Source organism: Podarcis gaigeae (assembly GCF_964106915.1).
Source record: "Podarcis gaigeae genome assembly, chromosome: 9".
Taxonomy (NCBI): Eukaryota; Metazoa; Chordata; class Lepidosauria; order Squamata; family Lacertidae; genus Podarcis; species Podarcis gaigeae.
This window is the reverse complement of record NC_139685.1, coordinates 29,565,412-29,585,407: the sequence shown is the minus strand read 5'-3', so window position 1 is coordinate 29,585,407 and position 19,996 is coordinate 29,565,412. Positions and strand designations below refer to the sequence as shown.

Here is a 19,996-nt window from a genome sequence, read left to right as displayed (position 1 = left end):
AAAATGGAGAATTTGCTGGAAGAGCCAGGCCGTAAGACAAAAAAGCAACAGTAGTTCCTTTCCTTTCTCTTCCATGGCAGCTATATTTTTTTTAAGTGCCTGTGTGCAATTGTTTTCCTCCCTGTTTTCCTGCAGTGCTTTTAGAGTGCAAGCTAGCCTAAGTTGTGTATAAAAATTCTCTTAACTAAGCTTGTATTGTTATCCTAATGGTCCCTTTAAATCCCCAGCAAACACTGCAGAGTAGGAACAGCCCTTTCTTTTCCTTTTTTAAAAGCCCTGCTGTGCCTGCTCAGCTGACACTTCCCTCCACACCAAGGTCCCTCAGGACACGATTCACGTGACTACACTTAATAAGTTTCTGCCCACTAGGGCAAAGGTAACTAGCAGGCACAGTCCATACTTAGCTCTAAGAGAAGGAGGGCCAATGGAAAGAGAGCACGGAGTCACCCCACTGAACACAGAGGGTGGCAGGCTAGGAAGCAAACAATGTTTGCCTCAGAAACTCACAACTGGCAGTGACATTCATTAATGCCCATCATCAGCTCATTCCTGTCACCAGAGGAAGGCTGACAAAAAGGCTTTTCAAAGGGAAGGGGGGACGTGTCAGCGTGGAGAGTTTGTTTGCAGAAGCTGGTGGGGTTTTTGGAACAAGGCAGTGAAGATGAAGACAGTTTCACTATACCGGGAAGGAGATACAGTATTATGAATGCAGTTGTGGGAAAAGGCAACGCAAGCTCGTTTCCAGCCAGGCTCTTAAGACTAAGCTCATGAATGCTGGACCCATTCGTCATTGCGTATCAATGCCTTTTCCGGCTGTAATAACCAAGGGCAGTTATAGAGTAGCATTGTCAGCTTACCTACTAATATACCCAGGGGGAAAAAATCACTCAAATAGGACAGAGCTGCAATTGGGTTTGAAGCTAAAAATATATATCGGGGGGGGGGGGGGCGTAGTGGGGAGAGACAGTGGAAAGCTTCCTTCATGCAACAATTTTACCCGGCAGTTTCTCCAGTGTAAGGGCGAAGCCTGCTGATCAGCTCTGCAGCCCTAAGCATGCAGTGGGCAAGGGCCAGGGACGAACTATCAATGTTCATGAGCCATGCTCGCTAGCTCATTTAAGGATTTTTGTACTACCTTTTATTTACGGTCCCCTGTTTACAAAATTTAATATAGGGCACAATGACAATGGTCCTGAAAACAACAAAACAGTACGTGAAAGCATCAGTTAGGCCACGTCTTCTGAAGACTGTAAAATATTCTAAAAGGTCTGGGAGGGTTTTGCTGGGTGTCAAAAATCTGGCAATGAAGAGGGCCAAGCAAGCCTTGCAAGAGAGAGTTCTCAAAATGGAGTGCCGCAACTGAAAATGTTTGCCACCCACTTCACCTCCAACAAAGGGCACAGTGTATGGGGCAGGCTGATACGGGAATGGCCTGCTCTTTGCACACAATAAAGAATTTCAGTGTGACCATAGCCAACTTGGTTGCACAACTACTTCATGCAGGTTGTCAAAGAGGCCCCTTTTAAAGGCATACATTAACCCTGTCTTGCCGCCTAATCTCTCTACTGCACTTGATAGGAGGAAGCAATCAGGTGTTTACATGCTGCCTTAACATTAAAAACCAAGGTCAAAAGGTAAGGGTTGCTCTAAATAGAATTGCTTCAAGGAGGTATTGCTCTTTTGGTTTGCCTCTAGAGTACAGTGGTACCTCGGGTTACAGACGCTTCAGGTTACAGACTCAGCTAACTCAGAAATAGTACCTCGGATTAAGAACTTTGCTTCAGGATGAGAACAGAAATCGTGCTCTGGCGGCGCGGAAGCAGCAGGAGGCCCCATTAGCTAAAGTGGTACCTCGGGTTAAGATCAGTTTCAGATTAAGAACGGACTGCTGGAACGAATTAAGTTCTTAACCCAAGGTACCACTGTACATGTTTTAAATACCTGGGGGTTGTTTGTGTGTGTGTGTTAGCACTAAGCCAGCCACATTGGGGTGTTTTGTTAAGTAAAGCAGAGACCAAATAAAATATGCAAAGCAATGCTGTTATTTTTATTACTATTTTGTTGCTTTGTTATTGTTAAGCTGGGGTTGGCAATCTAAAGCCCACGGGCCACAAGTGGCCCATGAGGGGTCATTTAACTGGCCCATGGGCCCCCACCGCCCGCTCAGAGACCCCCGCCACCCACTTGGTCGGCTCCTGTGCGCCGCATTAAACCAGCGCAGAGCAGAGCAGGGACCGCCTTCCACAACACTGACCTTCTTCCCATTGGCTGCAGGAAGGTCCTGCAGCCAATGGGAAGCTGTGCATCCCTCCTCTACGCCGGAAGGAGTGCCGGAAATAGCGTTTGCACATTCGTGTGTGCGAACGCACTCCGGCTCACTGCGGCGTCTGCGGGACCATGAACCGGCCCAAGCCACAAAAACTTTGCCGACCCCTGTTCTTAAGCATGCAGAAAGCTATTTTCCTGTGCATTTGAGTAGCCCAAGCTTTTGCACATAAAAATACCATAGATATGTTTTATCAGCATACATTGGTGGTGATGTAAGTGTTGACTTGATTAACAGGAGACATTCACTTTTCCTCTTGATTCATCTTTAAATAGTTGCTGAGTTTCCTATCTCAAATTTTAGCATGTATCTGACTTATAAGGCACGGATACCTCAGCAGTTATGTAGTCCAACAAAGCTTATTTGGCACATCACTTTGCACACTTTGACAGCTATTTGTATGCAGTAGACAAAAATATGCTACTGACAGTCTTTCAGCTGAGAGTGTGATAAATTGTACTGTGGGCATTTGATGCAGGCATCTAATCTTTCACTAGGGCAGTGGTTTTCAGACTGCCTTCAGTGAACACTTTCCACATTGGTTTATCTGCTGCCAGACCGCATGCAAATTGCAGAGGATTCTGCTGACTGTTCTAGGCTGCACATTCCAAGTGTTCAAGTGGTGACTGACTAAACCTACTCAGCATAGCACAGCCTAGAACACACATAATACTCTTCTGCAGCTGTTCAGTACAGTGGTACCTCTGGTTGTGAACGGGATCCGTTCCGGAGCTCCGTTCACAACCTGAAAAGAACGCAACCCGCATCTGCGCACGCGGGTCGTGATTCGCTGCTTCTGTGCATGCGTGTGACGTCATTTTGCACATCTGCGTGAGCAGCGAAACCCGGAAGTAACCCTTTCCGGTACTTCTGGGTCGCCGTGGGACACAACCTGAAAACGCACAACCTGAAGCAAACATAACATGAGGTATGACTGTAGATCAGAAGAGCAATAGTGGTGCACAGTCTTTCAGAAAAGCTCATTTGCCACCAATGTTCTCCATAAGAAGGTGCTGGGAAACTTCTGATTAACCTGAGCTTCTCTGGAACAATTTATTGATCTGATGGGAGCAGGGTCCAAAGTGATGTGTACGACTTAAGGTCATCTGCTTGCTGTGCCTTTCAGCCTCTGCCTCCACCTACCTCTCCAGTCTTTATTGCCTTTTCCCCTTAGTTCAAATTATTGGCCTAGCAATAATAGTGTCAGCAAAATGAGCAGATTAATTTGAAGGCCAAGACGGTTTGCATAGTGCAGGAGTTAAGAAGCACAAGCTGTAAGGCAGGATGCTACCAGCTGAAGCCCCCCAGGCTCTTCTCTTCTCTAATAAATAAATATCAAGCCAGTATACTCAAAGTCTCATCACTGTCCTCTGCAATATGGCAAGAAAACCAGTCTAGCTTGCATCATAGTTGGGAAGGTTTACAGAAACAAAATATACTTTAATCGCTACATGAATGCCAAGTTATTCTTACACATACTGTACATACTGTAAAGACTTACCACAGTCAATTTACCCCCCCCCCCCCATTCACCAAGCTCTTTGATATTTTGGGTGCAAGGTCTTTTTTCAAAGCCTTCAAATCAAGCCATCATATCCTTCGACTTGCATCCTTTTGTACATGCAACATGCCAAAAATCTACACCAACTTGTTTCCTGAACTGTGTCTACATTCCTCATTAAAAGTAAGTCCTAGTTCAACTGGTACTGCTGCTGATTTTGTTTTTGCCCCACCTTTATGTATGTGGGAGTTGGTGTGCAAGAGAACACGCTTGCCAATTTGCCATTAAAATAACACTTAAGACCATATGATAAAGAGCAATGTGACGTTTTTAAAAAGAGATTAAATACAGTCAACTTATTTAGCGCCTGTAAAAGCAACGCCAATAAGTTAGATGTACCTTATGCAGAGATAGGTCATCTAAGGATACTAGACATGGCAAGAGAAAATTAAGATAAGCAATGAGGTGTTGTATACTTCCTATATTTTGAGAAATATTCTCCTTAGCCTACACTCCATTTGGAAGTATAGCTCACTGAAATTAGCAATTCCTGTTTCAGACTAAAGGTTAAGCATATTATGAAATTATTGGGAAATGCTTTTACATCTAAATTTAGCTCCCATTGTGTCAAGTTTAGGAGCCAGTAAGATTTAACAGCACTTCAGTCAGAAAACACAAAATCCAACTTGCCATGGATAGCCAGTATCCAAAGAGCTTCTGTGATGTCTATATTAACAGTGAACTCTAGATTAGACGGAAGCAGCGTGAGTCCATGCTGAATTGCACTCCCAGGTTTATAGTTTCTACTTGAGGATGATCTTCAGGGGCCTCATGTTGTAGAATTAACGAGTCAAGGGTACATAGTTTAGTATGTTGTATTAGCATTATAATATACAGTACTTGATATATAGCAAACGGGATTATGCTTCAGTTCTACACCCAAGAGCTAAGGAAGTAAAACATTTTTGCAGGCATATGTAATATTGAAGTCCATTGAGGATAAGGACAATATCCTAGATATTACATCCAGATAACACACACTTTATATGTGGGACAGGACTAGGATCTTGTGTCTATGGTAGAACTCAACTCTCCCTTTAAATATAATATGGTCATTACTTAGAGAGTAAAGGGTGCTTTCTGACCTAGTCAGTTATGACTAACTTAAGTTCACTGATCTCAATAGGTCTCCTCCGAGTACAAATTAGTCAAATGCCACCCAAAATGTTTAGCTTTAGAAGAGAGTGCTCAGTGAGGGAGCTGTGCATGCAGGTTTCTGTCCTTGTCTTATAACATGCTCAGTTAATAAATGCTAAGCTTCAAGCCAGCCAAAAGCTCCTTGACACATGAATAAGGAAAATACTGAATCAGCCAAGATGTGGTCTTTCCAGCTGAACTCAGCTTTGTGGAAGTCAGCCAAGTTGGCTGAATGCAGCCATTCCTAGCTCCTCCTCCTCTACCAGCAAGTACAATAATCTATTTACAGAAGGCAGAATGTTCTCCTTTTGTCTGCCAATAGGCAGACATCGTTCGAGGGCAACTGTCAACTTCTTCATTATAGCGTTAGAACCCAGGAGCCAATAGCCTCTCTCCCTCCCACTCTGCTGTTTGATTGAGGGGAAAAATAATTGCATGAGTTGCTTAATCAGAGGCATTGCTCTGTTACTAGAGTCAGTTCTACCTACATGGGGCTACTAGAAGCTGTGCAAGTCCCCCATTTAAAGTTCCAATTTAGCCCATCTTATCTTTGGGGTGAAGAAATGCTTAATCAACATGAATCTACTGATTGAAATGGAAATTTTTGCTCATGTTTTGGTTCCCTTTGGAACACTTAATCTTTTTAAAAAACAAATGCAGGTGGTCATATTTGAGAAATCTGTTCTAAGCCACATTAAGACATTGGTGTGTCTTAAGATAGGCATCAAGCTAGCTAAAACAATTCTCAGTGCAAATGAAATAGTTTTTCTATTACTTCTGCAGAATGTAAGTCAGAAAAAAACATCCCAATAGTCTGGCAGAAGTCCATTTATTGCTTAATAGCACAATGGGGAAACGGAAAATGAAACAGATCAGAAACATTATTTTGACAGTGATTAATGAATCAGCCAGTGGTACTCAATTTAGGTTAACACTCAACAAAGAGCAGCAGCCAAGCATTCAGGTCCATGGTCTGGAAGGCTGGTAAAACAGCAGTTCCAAGTAGCCATTTATGGTTTGGTCTACACAGGCATTTTTTCAGCTGGTACCAAGGCATTTGGGTAGCAACAGTGGAGCTCGTATGTGTGGAAATTTAAGTGATATTTAAATAACATATATAGATGTTTCAGCATTCACAAGATGGAGCAAGAAAGTTAGAATTGACTGTGGTCAAGTTCTGCCTTGAGCAGGAAAAAAATCCACTGCCCTAAAATTCAATGAAGGTTTAGCAATGGAGCTTATGAGACAATGCATTGCTAAACACTGAGCATCATTCTATCTAGCAACCCATGCAGATAGTCTTAAAATAGTATCACTGGAATTCAATAATCTACCCAAGCAATTTCAAGAAACAAAGTCTAGCTTTCTGAAGCAGAGATTATTCTCAAATAAATACGAAGATTTCTGTATTCCATGTAACTTTCCTGATACTTTTCTTTCTTTGCCAGGAGAATAGTGTGACAAGCACACCCTTGCGCTACACAGAGGGTTTGTATTAATAAGCTACAAATGCCCCGACCCTCAATGAGCTTCAAAAGGTCTGCTGTTCAACATTGATATACTTGTTCTCAGAAGAGCCCCTGGTTGTCCCTGTGTGATTTCTTTCTTTCTAGTTTTGTTACCATGTGCAACATCTAAAGAAACATCTATAACCAAGCAGAGATCTTAGCCACAAGGTTTCTTTTTTCTTGCCTGAAAGCAAGTATAATCTCCATTGCTGCTGAAACAAAGTTTGGAGAGCACTTTAAACGTTAGTTTGCAGATGAATACAGAAGTTAACTTGTTTTAGTTTCTTACAGATTCATAACCTAGATACAACCTAACTCATGTCTTCATAATACCCAACAATTTAAAATGGCAGTAAGTCTTGTGTATCTTTACAGTGACTACAAGTGTTTCAGCAAACAGCACAATCAGACCCTGGCTGTGTGTTGCTTCAGAATTCCAGCTTACTGAGCTGCAAATTATGTTCTCTCAAGCCAACATCTGGACAACACCTCATTAGACACAAGCAAACATGACTTCTAGAGAATTAATGTCATAACCTTGAGAAATAGGTACTTCAGAGTCAACATCATCGTAACAAAAAAGGCATTACTTGTGAATGAACTACCTGCCGAAATGCTACTCTACTCATCTTAACATTCTGCACATTTTCTACAAGGAGATCAACTGGTGCCCTGTTACACAGCTAGGACCTTTTGGTCTGCATGTTAGCTTGCTAAATGTAGAAGGTTTATACCCTACCTGCAGTCTTAAGCGGTATAGTTATGCAACAAACACATAGTTAAGGCCCCAAGTCCTAACCCTCTTACCTGGGAGAAGCTTCATTGAATTCAACAGGTCTTAAATAGGGAATTCAATAGAGTGGGATTGCACTGTTATTTTCATGATACATTTTGTTTTAGAGCATTCCTACTTTTAAATGTTTTTTCTCAAGTAATCTATTTGTAACTTAGCTGTGGATAAATTTGAGCACCTATATTGCTACAAAAAGGCTACAAGTATATAGTACTTGATGGGCAAATCTTGGTCTCCTCAGGCACCTTTATATAGCACAACAATTTAACAGCTAGTATAATTTTGGTTTTCACCAAAATTTTGGTGGTTACTGGACCTGGCAGGGCATCTAGGAGGTTACTGATTTTTCCCCATCTTCCTTCCTTGCAAATCATTGCAGTTTTACAAACACCTACGGTAACTAAACTGAAAAATGTCTTTCTTTGGTTCAGAAGAGGTCCTTGCTGTCACAGTTGCTTCTCTAATGGGAGAAAAAAGCTGCGTGTCCATTAACTGTTCTGGCCCTCTCTTTTATGCTCCTTTTCAAGGAAACAGTAGACGCTCAAACACCGCAGTTATATAAATACTGAGCACCTAACCAAGCAGCTTAACTTGGTTCAGAATTGTTTGTGCAGATTCATGCCACAGTAACTGTATGTTACTCAGAATCCCATAGGGTTTGCTTTCTGATAGGTGTTTGCAGGATTGCAGTCTGAATTGTTTAGAAACAAAGGCTGGAATTGGTGATCCACACAGGCCTGCTAAAAAAGGGACCCCATAAGTTTCCAAACCTATGTAAATATATTATTCTCCTTTCCCAGCTTATTCATTTATATGTTCCACATTCTTTCCAGAATGTGGAATAAAGTAGAAGGATATTAAATGGACTAAGACCTGGGAGATCAGGGTAAAAGTCACCCACTCAGGCACAAAGGTTCCTGTGTAACCTTGGGTCATTCACAGTCTCTCAGTCTAACATACCTCACAGGGTGGTTGCAAGAATAACATGGGGGAAAGTGGGTGCGTGAGTGCCACCTTGAGTTCCTTGGATGAAAGGTGGAATGGATATAAATGTAAAACTGATAAATAAGGAACAAGCAAAATAAAATGTGTCTCCCACCTGCTTACTCCCAATTTTTGAATTAAGAAAGGGGTGACCAAGTTTGGAACCTTGGAAAAAGTCTATCTGAAAATCAAAGAGAAAAGCATTGGGAACACAATCCGCATATTCAGACCTACAAAAATCAGACTTTACATGTGAGTCCTCAGCAAATGCAGTATGTGGCTATCTGTTAGGACAGGTTTGCCTGGGTGGAGGGTACAGGCAGGTGTTATCCATGATCCTAAGTATGCTACATATAAGCTCTGCACACTGAGTGTGGACTCATCTGGACCATTCTCTGCACCATTCCACTTGTTTTTAATAGCATTTTAAGTTTGGCGAAGTGTTTGATAGTTGCTTTATCCTCACATCAATCCTGTAAAGTAGACCACAGTATGATTTTATCAGAACAACCAAAAACAAACATTAAGGATCAGAGGTGTAGTGTGGGAGGGTGTGTGTGTGTGTGTGTGTGTGTGCCGTGGCCCCAAACGCAAACAGGCGCCCCCAGAGTAGGCTCCTTCATCGGATCCTGGCCAGAAGGAGCTACACCTTGGCTGCAGTGCTTGGACCTGGAGCAACTCCACCCCTGGGTCAGGCCTGACCTGATGGTGGAGAGAAAGAAGAGAGTGGGCAGCAGCTTCCCCACCCCTCTCCTAACCCTTATATGTGGCACGTGCCCCCCTCAGGGGCACATCCCATGCGCCCACCCCGGGCAACATTGGCATACGTTCTGCCACTGTTAAATACCAATTTATTAGGGAATGAGCTTTCTGGGACTAAAGTCCTTCATTCTTGGTGACTGACAAAAATCTGTGGAACCAAATATTGGTTATCCTCAAAAGTTTTATTTCTGCTGTAAGTCATGACTAAGCTGGCTATCCTTTCAACTGAAAGTGTATCACAACACCCATCATCCCTGGCTGTTTGCCTTGCTGGCTGAGGCTGATAGGAGTTGAAGCCCAACAAGGTCACCACTCTAGTCCTATGGCAAGCAAACTAGTAGAAACAGTACCAGAACTTCTGGCACCATAAGAGCATTTAAAAGTGAGGAACCCAAGTGGCATAAGGCCCTCTAGCACAACAGGACTCTTAGTAATGACAGTAAATGTTAGTTCGAAAAGCACTCCACTAAGAGATCAAAGACTAATTTTACCTTACTGAAAATATAGCATATTTTGGATTATAGCTACCTTTTTAGCATGTAGTTAAGAGCTACCTTGAAAAAAACCCCAGCAAGTCTCATTAAGCTGCTTTTGGAACCACTTTGCACTAAGCAATACGACTCAAGCAAACATCCACTCAGAAGGTATCTACTCCATCTTTTACTCTTAGGCAAATTTGTGAAACTATAGGGGTTATGTCTGCCTTTTCCTTTATCAAACTCCCTCCTGTTCTTCCTCTTGTACCCCCCCCCCCCAAGTGTCCTCTCTTCTGCTTTCTACATACCTGTGAGAAGCTATCCAAGCACCCAAAATAGAGGACATTAAACCATTAAGCCACCACAGCAATAATCTGACCATCAACCAAAGCTGACACATATCCAACAGTAAAACACCATGAATATGCTTCTAAATGAGCTCTGGTTAGCCTAATCACCATTGTTCAAATATTGAAATGAAGCCACAGCCTTTTATCCTCAAGGAAGAAGATTTCTACTTCAATTGCTAAACCTGTTGAATATTCTGCACCGATCTGTCACAGCATTTCAGTGGCTTCCTAAAAAAAAAAAAAACTTGACAACTTTCAGGGTGTCCTGGTTTTTACTTTTTGAAATATGGCAATCCTAAATGGGAACAGAATGGCCTGGTCCATAATAAATTACTATTTCTGCAGCAATGCTACCATTAGACACTTTTACCTAAAAGCATTTCATGCCTATCCCAACTGGTTGGGCAGCTGTCCAAGGACCGCTGCAAGGCAGATCCCACCTCCAAATAACAATATCTTTATACTGAGCTGTTCTACCAAACCCTGATGGTGCTTGAACAAGCCAGGAAAGTTCCATCATGTGATAAGAAGTCAGCCCAAGGGAGAGCAAGTTAGTGGTAAAGTGGGCAGCACTGTTGACCTCACTAGCTGCGCCTTTTTACAGGGCCATATGCAAAAGCTCTCCTAGTTTTAGCATGGTGGCAAATAATAATAATAAAATGACACACATTCCAAGTGCGGTGGAGAAAAATGGATTACTCTCCCCTTTCCCTGCCCTGACATTCAGTGCCTCGGAATGCAGCAAACGCTTGTCCAAAAGACAAACCACTTCCCCGTCACCATAATGAGAAAATCTGCGTCCATCTGCGCCTTCAGACTCGCCGGGGGCGGCATGCGGAGGAGCCCAGAGCCAGCCATCTCCAGAGCCCTAGACAACCTGGAACATCATCTTCCCCCAAACCACCTCCCGCCAAGGCCTCCCCTCCCCCCGAAGATGCTGCGACCGACCTCGGCTCGATGGCAAGACTCGCCTGGTCCCCGCAAACCGTGGCGGCGGCGCCGCCGCCTCTCCAGTCGGCCTATGTATGTCGGGGAGGCCCCTTGCTGAAAGCTTCAGCTTCCTGACGTGCGGCTCTCGAGCCGGGGCGCCCCCCTCTTCCCCGCCCCCTTTCCCGGCAGCGGCCACAGAGGCGGCGGCGGCGGCCGGGAAGGAAAGGTCCGCCTGGAGGAAAGCGGCTCTAGGCGGGGGAAGAAGCGGGAAAGTCCCCGCGGGCCGCGGAAGCTTCTCCCGCCGCGCGCCGGGCTCAACCCTCTCCTTGCGGGATGACAGGCGCCGGTCTTGGCGGGCTGACTCACCCACCTGCTTTCGTCTCGCCCCTGGCCAAGCGGCGACGGCTACGACGACGAGGCGCTCTGCAGCTGGAGCGCCCGGCCCGTCCTATTTAAGCGGCCCGCAAAAAAGAAAAAAAGGAAAGAAAACAAAACACCCCCGGCCGGAGCTGTGGCGGCAGCGGCAGCAGAGCGTGTGGCTACGTCGCGTCGGGCCCGCCTTTCCTGCAAGCGCAACGAGAGCTGGGGCACTAGGACCCTCAGGAGGCTGGCCAGCCAACCAGACGGCGTTCTCTCCTTTGCGCCCACAGCCAATCGGAATTTGGGAGGACGAGGACGCGGAGGAAGGCCGGGCGCAGTCAGTCACAGGGCGCCACGGGGCAGAGCCAGTGGTTCGGGGTTGGCCTGGAACTCGGAGTTGCAGAGGAGGGAGGGACTGCGCGCGGGCGGAAGGGCTGCGCTCTGCGCATTCTCAAGGGACCCGCGGCGTGCGCTCGCCTGCCCGCCAGCTACCGAAGCTCGCGCCACCTAGCTGTGGATGCGCATTAAGGATCGAGGGTCTGGTCCGCGAAAGCTGATGTCGCCATAAAGCGGCTAATAATTAAAAGGCGGCGTAAGACTCCGCTGCGCGCCACCTCGCTTGTTGTTGTTGTTGTTGTTGTTAGGAAGGGGTTATTCAGCGCAACTGCCCCTCTGGAAACTGATTTATTGCATCACATGTTCTGTGGAATGAGACCGGCTCAGAGGAAAAAACAGGTTCTCCGGAAGAACCAAGCATCCATCAAAATTAAGCCCTTTAAGAAGCAAGAGCAAGCCAAAACAAACAAAAACGTGCGCACACCCCTTACACCGTCAAGCACCCGGCATAACAGGGCAGTTCTACCCGGGTCTACTCAGAAGCATGTCTCCATGAGTTCCATGGGATCTGTGGCCTGGGAGAACAAATCCTAGGAAGCAGCATCACTTCAGTGCTTACCCCCCAAATAAATGAAACAAACCTACCACCCTTTTTATATGGGGGGAAAGAGAGTGTTCTTTGCACATTTGCCGCTGAATTACTTCTCAGTAAACCTACCCATTCTTAAGGAAATCAGCCCTGAGTGCTCCCTGGAAGGACAGATCCTGAAGCTGAGGCTCCAATACTTTGGCCACCTCATGAGAAGAAAAGACTCCCTGGAAAAGACCCTGATTTTGGGAAAGATGGAGGGCACAAGGAGAAGGGGACGACAGAGGACGAGATGGTTGGACAGTGTTTTTGAAGCTACCAGCATGAGTTTGACCAAACTGCGGGAGGCAGTGGAAGACAGGAGTGCCTGGCGTGCTCTGGTCCATGGGGGTCACAAAGAATCGGACACGACTAAACGACTAAACAACAAACATGATTAGTTGCCCACAGAGGTAACTCATAGAGCTTGCCAAAGTTTACATCCCTCCCCCCTCCTTATGGTAAATACCTGTGAGAATGGGACTTGCACAAGGTGCCAAGATGTATCTCCAGGTAGGGCAGAGAATGTCCCATCTGAATACTCCACTAGATGGACCAATGGTCTTAACTAATGCAGCTGCCTGTGTTCCTCTCAGAGGAACTGGAGAAGGGAGAGGACTAGGAGACAGACTCAAATCTCTCTATCATGAGCAAAAGTTTGATGGAGAGGCACCCAAAAGGTATTCTTTCAGTACTGAAAGGTATTCTTTCAGTATTGAAACAGTATTGGGGGGGGGGGAATGCTTGAAGTATCATTTTGCTATTCTGTTTTCAAACCATTAAACCAGCCTGTTATTCAGTGGCATAATTCATACCTCTCCCCTCTGCCTCACATGTTGTGTCTCGGGAGAGCATTTTTATCCAGTGGCATCTATGTATAGCGACTAGGTTTTAAAATCTAGTTTATGTCTGTCATTGTGAAAGAGAGGCTTTGTGTAACTTTAGCCAGATCTTTGTAATAGTCCCTCTCTTTGAGACCCTGCCCATAGCCCCTTCCGCATTGCTACACATACTCAGCAGGGACTAGTGTCATAATATCCAACTTACATAATTCTTTATTGCTCCCCCAATAATATAACCAAACAGCAGGGGTTGCAATATCCAACTATTAATGTTAAATGTTCGCATTGCATCCCTTCTCTCTGCCTGCCAGAAAGAACACTCTGCTCCAACAGAGTGCCCTGGGGTTGCAAAACTGAAGGGAAGCATATCCTGTCCCCATTCATTGGCCAGAAAATTAAGGGTGGTTGGGTGGCATGTGTGTGTGTGTGTGTGTGTGTGTGTTTAAAGGCAGGGATCTGTAACTTTATGTTCTTAACACTCCAGCCACTGAAGTGCATTGATTCCACATAGGGTCATCTTAGCTCTTGCACACCAGCTACTACAACATCATATTATAATGAGCTGTGTCATATCTACTGATGCCACTAACTTATGTTATCTTACCTATAAGCTGCTGCAGTCTGATACTAGATTTATACCTGTATATAACCCAAACAGATATATATAATTTATGCACTTTTGTGTATTCACATAATCATGTTTTTGCATTGGTATCAATACGCTTTCTCTTTTTTGGGGTTCACTGACTTGCTCTTTAAATTGAAAAGGAACTACCAGTATGTTGCTGTTGATGGACCAGGAAAACATTTCAGCAGAAAAAAACATTTCTACTTATTAATGTAGATCAGGGGTAGGCAAACTAAGGCCCTTTTATTTAAAATGCATCTCTGGGTTATTTGTGGGGCATAGGAATTCGTTCATTCCCCCCCCCCCCCCAATATAGTCCAGCCCACCACATGGTCTGAGGTTGCTGAAAAAGGTTGCTGACCCCTGATATAGATGATAGAGCAAAAGGTAACAAACAAAATATTTCAGTACTCCATCTGTATAGGGTTCTGTGTGTGCTTTTAAATACCCCTTTTATGCACAGTAAATTATAGTTTAACAGAAGAGTTCACTGTTGCTTATAGAGGACTACATTAAAGTTATGGTAAGTTACGCAGTGTGGATCTGATTAAATAAAAACCTCTTTTGCATATCAAAGTCAATTCCTGTATTTCTGGGGAAATGTTTGGCAAATATGTCACAATAACCCATGAGGTTGCTTAACTGCATCTTCACTCCTGGATTAAATAAGCAACTAGGGGCTGTGAGTTAGGAAGTGGAAACCAGTTCCCATCATCATATACCTTTGGGTGCTTTTTTTTGAGTGAGACGTTAAAATTATTTGCCAAAAAGGGAGGGGGAAGGGAAACAAATGAAGAATATTGGGGCATTTTCTGAAGAGTGATATAACAGGAGGAGGAGGAAACAAAAATGAAAGACCTGTCCATTTATGATTTCTATTTCTTTTTTAAAAAAATTGTATAGTTTTAAGTATTAGATGCATGCCTATATATAATTGCTACTATACATATGCATTATTTAACCCAATTTAATTGTGTATTTGAATCAGGGTACTCTGATGCAAAGGAAGATAGAAAGCTAGATGGGAAATTTATGACCTTGGTAATATATCTCCAGTGGGTGGATACTCAAAGAACTGGATTTCATGTGGTCTGTACACTGATGCCAGAACAACATGTAAAATACCTGTGTGGTAATACTTGTTTGTTCTTAGAATATTTTTTTTTTCAAATAGTCATTTTGTTCTTAAAGGCTTATAGTACTGCAAGGAAGGATTGCCTTTCTCTGGGTTAAAACTAATCCGTTCATCCTTACAAAAAAACCAAAAAAACAGGATAGTCCACTCTGTCATTCACCTTCCCCAGAGTCTATTTACACGGAAATCTGAGAGAAGTATTCTGCCCTTTCTAGGTGCTAATGCCCACCATTCCTAATGTACCAAAACCATAAATGGATTAAAGCTTATCCACTCAACTCCATGCATTCCTTGGCAATATCCACACCAAGCCCTCAGTCACGGTGCTGTGGAATGAAACAGAGCTGCTGGTGGGAATGCCTCCCTTTGCAAACTTCTCCATTTCATTTGTCTTTCAAAAGGTAGATGTGAAAATGAGTAGGCTGTGTTTCTCTCCACCCCTGCCCCTCCCATTCAGGAAGATGTGCAATGCTATACTGATGAATGCATAAGCTTCTTCAAAAAAGGAACAGAATGGAAAGGCTGTGTGGGCATAGCCAGGACCTTTCTCTTGGAGGGACAGGCTTTTGTTAGGGAAAGCAGAACCTCATATTTGTATTGATTTGTACTGATTTTTCCTGATTTAGGGGAGCAGCTGCTCCCTTCCTGCCCCCCATGGAAAGGCTTGAAATGGTGAAGCCATTGAATATTGAGGGCACACATTTTGAGATCTACAGCTTGATCTTCAACATGTATGTAAATCACGGAGAATCTCATTGGGACTTGGGGGCTCATCCACACCATTGTTTAATAGTAAGCTTCCTGTTCCCCCTCTAATCCCCCGTTGTTCATTTGACATTATCCTCTAAATCATACTTCCCCCTCCCTCTATCCACATTTTCTCATACTCTTCCTTTTTTTGAGTATCCCTGGTATGAGAAAATCTGGATTGAGGGAGAAGGAAGTATGGGAAGGCAGTGATTTAGAGGTGACCATCATATGGACAACGGAGAATTAATGGAGGCACAGGAAGCTTACAATTCACATTAAACAGCATCATGGATGAGCCTTTAGTAACAGCACTTAGGACTGTAGCCCTTGCATCGTTGCCAGACCTGCTCAATCCTGCCTCCCTTCTGTTAGAACCATATTCTATCTGGTGTGTGTCAATGTGGCTGGGAATTGCAGGGGAACAAAGATAGAGTGTATTACAGTATTTTAATATATATATTTTTTGGAAGCCGACCAGAGTGGCTGGGGAAGCCCAGCCAGATGGGCAGGGTATAAATAATAAATTATTATTATTATTATTATTATTATTATTATTATTATTATTATTATTATTATTGAAAGCTGCCCCCTAGCCCCAGATTCAGTTGAAATGAATGGGACTTCTATTACCCCTCAGTGCAAATTGAAGGCATGGTGGAGGAGGTACTGATCTGGATCAGGACCACAGCAGGGGTTAAAGGGATACAGCTCCCCCAGTCCCCCACCCCAGGTTCCCAATCCAGACTGAGCAGCCAGGGCTAACAGTTTGGGTAACACAATTTAAATTGCTGCACTTCAAAACACAGATGTTTAGCTAACATATTTTGGCCCTTAGCCACTGTGTTCCATTAACAGCAGCAGTCTTTTTGTTGCCAGCTAGTTCCATCCCCATCTGTTTGATCCACTAAAGGTGGATCTGCAGCCAGGGCCTAATGATGCATCCTACACCATTATCTTTACCAGACTCTCTTCCTTGTTAAGTCCCTCAGTCACAGCACGGACTCCTACTGCAACTTGCAAAGTCCTCCCCAGTTGTTGTTGTTGTTTAGTCGTTTAGTCGTGTCCGACTCTTCGTGACCCCATGGACCAGAGAACGCCAGGCACCTCTGTCCTCCACTGCCTCCCGCAGTTTGGTCAAACTCATGCTGGTAACCTCGAAAACACTATCCAACCATCTCGTCCTCTGCCGTCCCCTTCTCCTTGTGCCCTCCATCTTTCCCAACATCAGGGTCTTCTCCAGGGAGTCTTCTCTTCTCATGAGGTGGCCAAAGTACTGGAGCCTCAGCTTCACAATCTGTCCTTCCAGTGAACACTCAGGGTTGATTTCCTTCAGTATGGAGAGGTTTGATCTTCTTGCAGTCCATGGGACTCTCAAGAGTCTTCTCCAGCACCATAATTCAAAAGCATCAATTCTTCGGCGATCAGCCTTCTTTATGGTCCAGCTCTCACTTCCATACATCACTACTGGGAAAACCATAGCTTTAACTATACGAACCTTTGTTGGCAAGGTGATGTCTCTACTTCTCAAGATGCTGTCTAGGCCTGTCATTGCCCTTCTCCCAAGAAGCAGGCGTCTTTTAATTTCGTGGCTGCTGTCACCATCTGCAGTGATCATTGAGCCCAAGAAAGTAAAATCTCTCACTACCTCCATTTCTTCCCCTTCTATTTGCCAGGAGGTGATGGGACCAGTGGCCATGATCTTCGTTTTTTTGATGTTGAGCTTCAGACCATATTTTGCGCTCTCCTCTTTCACCCTCATTAAAAGGTTCTTTAATTCCTCCTCACTTTCTGCCATCAAGGTTGTGTCATCTGCATATCTGAGGTTGTTGATATTTCTTCCGGCAATCTTAATTCTGGCTAGGGATTCATCCAGCCCAGCCTTTCGCATGATGAATTCTGCATATAAGTTAAATAAGCAGGGAGACAAAATACAGCCTTGTCGTACTCCTTTCCCAATTTTGAACCAATCAGTTGTTCCATATCCAGTTCTAACTGTAGCTTCTTGTCCCACATAGAGATTTCTCAGGAGACAGATGAGGTGATCTGGCACTCCCATTTCTTTAAGAACTTGCCATAGTTTGTCGTGGTCGACACAGTCAAAGGCTTTTGCATAGTCAATGAAGCAGAAGTAGATATCTTTCTGGAACTCTCTAGCTTTCTCCATAATCCAGCGCATGTTTGCAATTTGGTCTCTGGTTCCTCTGCCTCTTCTAAATCCAGCTTGCACCTCTGGGAGTTCTCGGTCCATATACTGCTTGAGCTCACTGACAAAAAACTAAAGTGCTTCTCACCATGAATTAACAATTACATAAAAATATGATGAAGTATTAACAAGAACATCATAAAAATGACATTGGAAATTGGTAAGGAATCAAAACCCCTCCCACCCAAACATGAAATAATCTACTGAGGGGAATCGAGTTGCTTTGAGGTAAATTATTTGAGAATAACAGCTCAAGTTATAGGAAAATTTGGGGTGCGGCCTACAAACATCCCTACAAACAGGTTAGTGCAGTGGTGGCTGGTGCCTATTGGGAATGGGAGGGCGAGAGGCATGGAGACCAACAGTAGGTGGGGTTAGGGCCAGTGAGAGGCAAGGCCACCTGTTTATAGTTTTGTCCCTGTCCTTTTCCCTGCTGGATTGTACAAGGGCAACATAGGGATGTCATACTCCCCAAAGTGAAAATCCGGAGAAAGTTGTTGACCATTTTTGTGGGGGGTGAGGTTTTTGGGTTTTTTTTTCTTTTTAAAAGCATTTTTCGTTTTTAAAAAATCGCCCTAGTTGCAATGTTGACAGTCTGAATCCCAGGTGTGTCCAAGAAAACTCAGACATATGGCAGCCCTAACATAGACAGAGGAAGCAGACAATCAACATCACCCTCCAGAATGGGAGTAAGAAGAAAGCAGGCAGGTGGAGGCTGTCTGAGGGCAGCCTGAGGTTGGTGGGAGCAACTTATGGGCTAGCTTCCACTGGGTTGGTGTGTATGCTTGTCTCTCTGGTCCTTTATTCCACAAGTGATAAATGTGCTTGCCTCCAGATCCAACGCTGACTTCTTTGGTGCTCCCTCATGCTTCAGGGAGACTACGACTTTCCATTCTGCATGCCTTGTGGGTTTATCCAATTTGAGATTTGTTCAGGGTGTTTTTTTTAAAAAAAACAAACCAAAATGGATAGGTTCCTTTTTTATTATTGGAAAAAGAAAACCTTGAAGAACGGCTCTAATTGTTACAAGGGGCAGCAAATCAAGCACTGTGCAGAGTCCCTTCACCTATAAAATGAGTTTCCCTTGAGGTGGATGTATAGGAGAAGGCTATACATCTAACCAAAATGGGATAAGTGATCCTAAGTGTTCTGCAGCAGGAGCCTTGGACAGGTTATACACATCTGGAGGAAGGTATAAACACACTCAAAGGGTGCAGCGCAAGAGAAGTTCTCTGTGAGTTTTGACTAATATGGCTGTGGCTTTCAAAAGCTGGCCATAATAGATTTCTCATGCCACCTTTCCCAAGCCTAGTTCCCACCAAATATTCATGGATTATAACTCCCATCAGCTGTAGTCAGCATGGCCATTGGTCATGGATGAGAGATTTTATTGCCCAACAACACCTGGAGGCAGTGGCGTAGCGTGGGGGTGCAGGGGGGGCTGGCTGCACCGGGCGCAACATCTGGGGGTTAGGGTTAGGGGGCGCAAATCCACCGGTTAGGGGGTGCAAATCCACGGGTTAGGGGGCGCAAATTACTTGTCTTGCCCCGGGTGCTGACAACCCACGCTAAGCCACTGCCTGGAAGGCAGCAGGTTGGAGAAAGCTGCATTAAGCTCTCATTGTCTAATATACACTTGTTTCAAACCCTAAATCCACAAACCCCAAATATATATAACATAATGCTATTGAGACAGGTGCAGCCAGTTGCAGGACATGGTTTCCTGTTGAAATTGCATTCAGTGAAACTGAATTGAATGAATTGTGAGCTGAAAGGCCTCTTCACCAGGGAAATGCCGATTTAAATGCCTGGCTTGAGAAAATTGCTCACAAAAGGGGGGTAGGGAGAGAAAGAGTGAGAGTTCATTTTGCAACACATGAAATAGGCCTGCATAATGCAAGGCCAGTGGGCTACTTGCAGACTCCATCCTATTTGTCGCTCCTGCAGGAGTTAAAACACTCCCTGCTTGTGTCCTACCACTGACTCTGTAGAAATACCTTCTGATCTGCATTATGCATACTCTCCACTGCTTCTCCCTGCATTCGGAAGATCTGTCAACCTGTTTTCCAGCCTGTTGCAACCATCCAGCTATGCCAAACAACCTGCTTGCTATCAAGTTCCTCTCTAAATCAATTCATACATTACATTTTAAAGTGTGCACTTAAACATCCTTTAGTTTTGATTTTGTTTTTAAAAAGAATGGCATTGGATTTCACTTAATGCTGTCGCAGTAAATAACTACTTCCTTGATCTGATTAATAGCCTTCTATCCTACTGTATTTGAATT

The 19,996-nt window shown here is 44.2% G+C and overlaps 1 protein-coding gene across 8 annotated transcripts in view; it reads right to left on the bottom strand.

Moving 5' to 3' along the window:
• ACSL1 (acyl-CoA synthetase long chain family member 1) overlaps positions 1 to 19,996 on the bottom strand; it is a 93,674-nt gene that overhangs the window by 33,195 nt on the left and 40,483 nt on the right. For 2 of the 8 annotated variants that reach the window (XM_083755687.1, XM_083755694.1), the window contains exon 1: positions 11,198 to 11,768. The exons of 1 other annotated variant lie outside the window; for it this stretch is intronic. The gene's annotated coding sequence lies outside the window, so the exon portion shown is untranslated. Of the gene's footprint in view, positions 1 to 8,424; positions 8,491 to 10,845; positions 11,769 to 19,996 lie in introns of those variants that run through there. 5 more of the 8 variants (XM_083755691.1, XM_083755692.1, XM_083755688.1 and 2 more) reach the window with 5 other exon arrangements.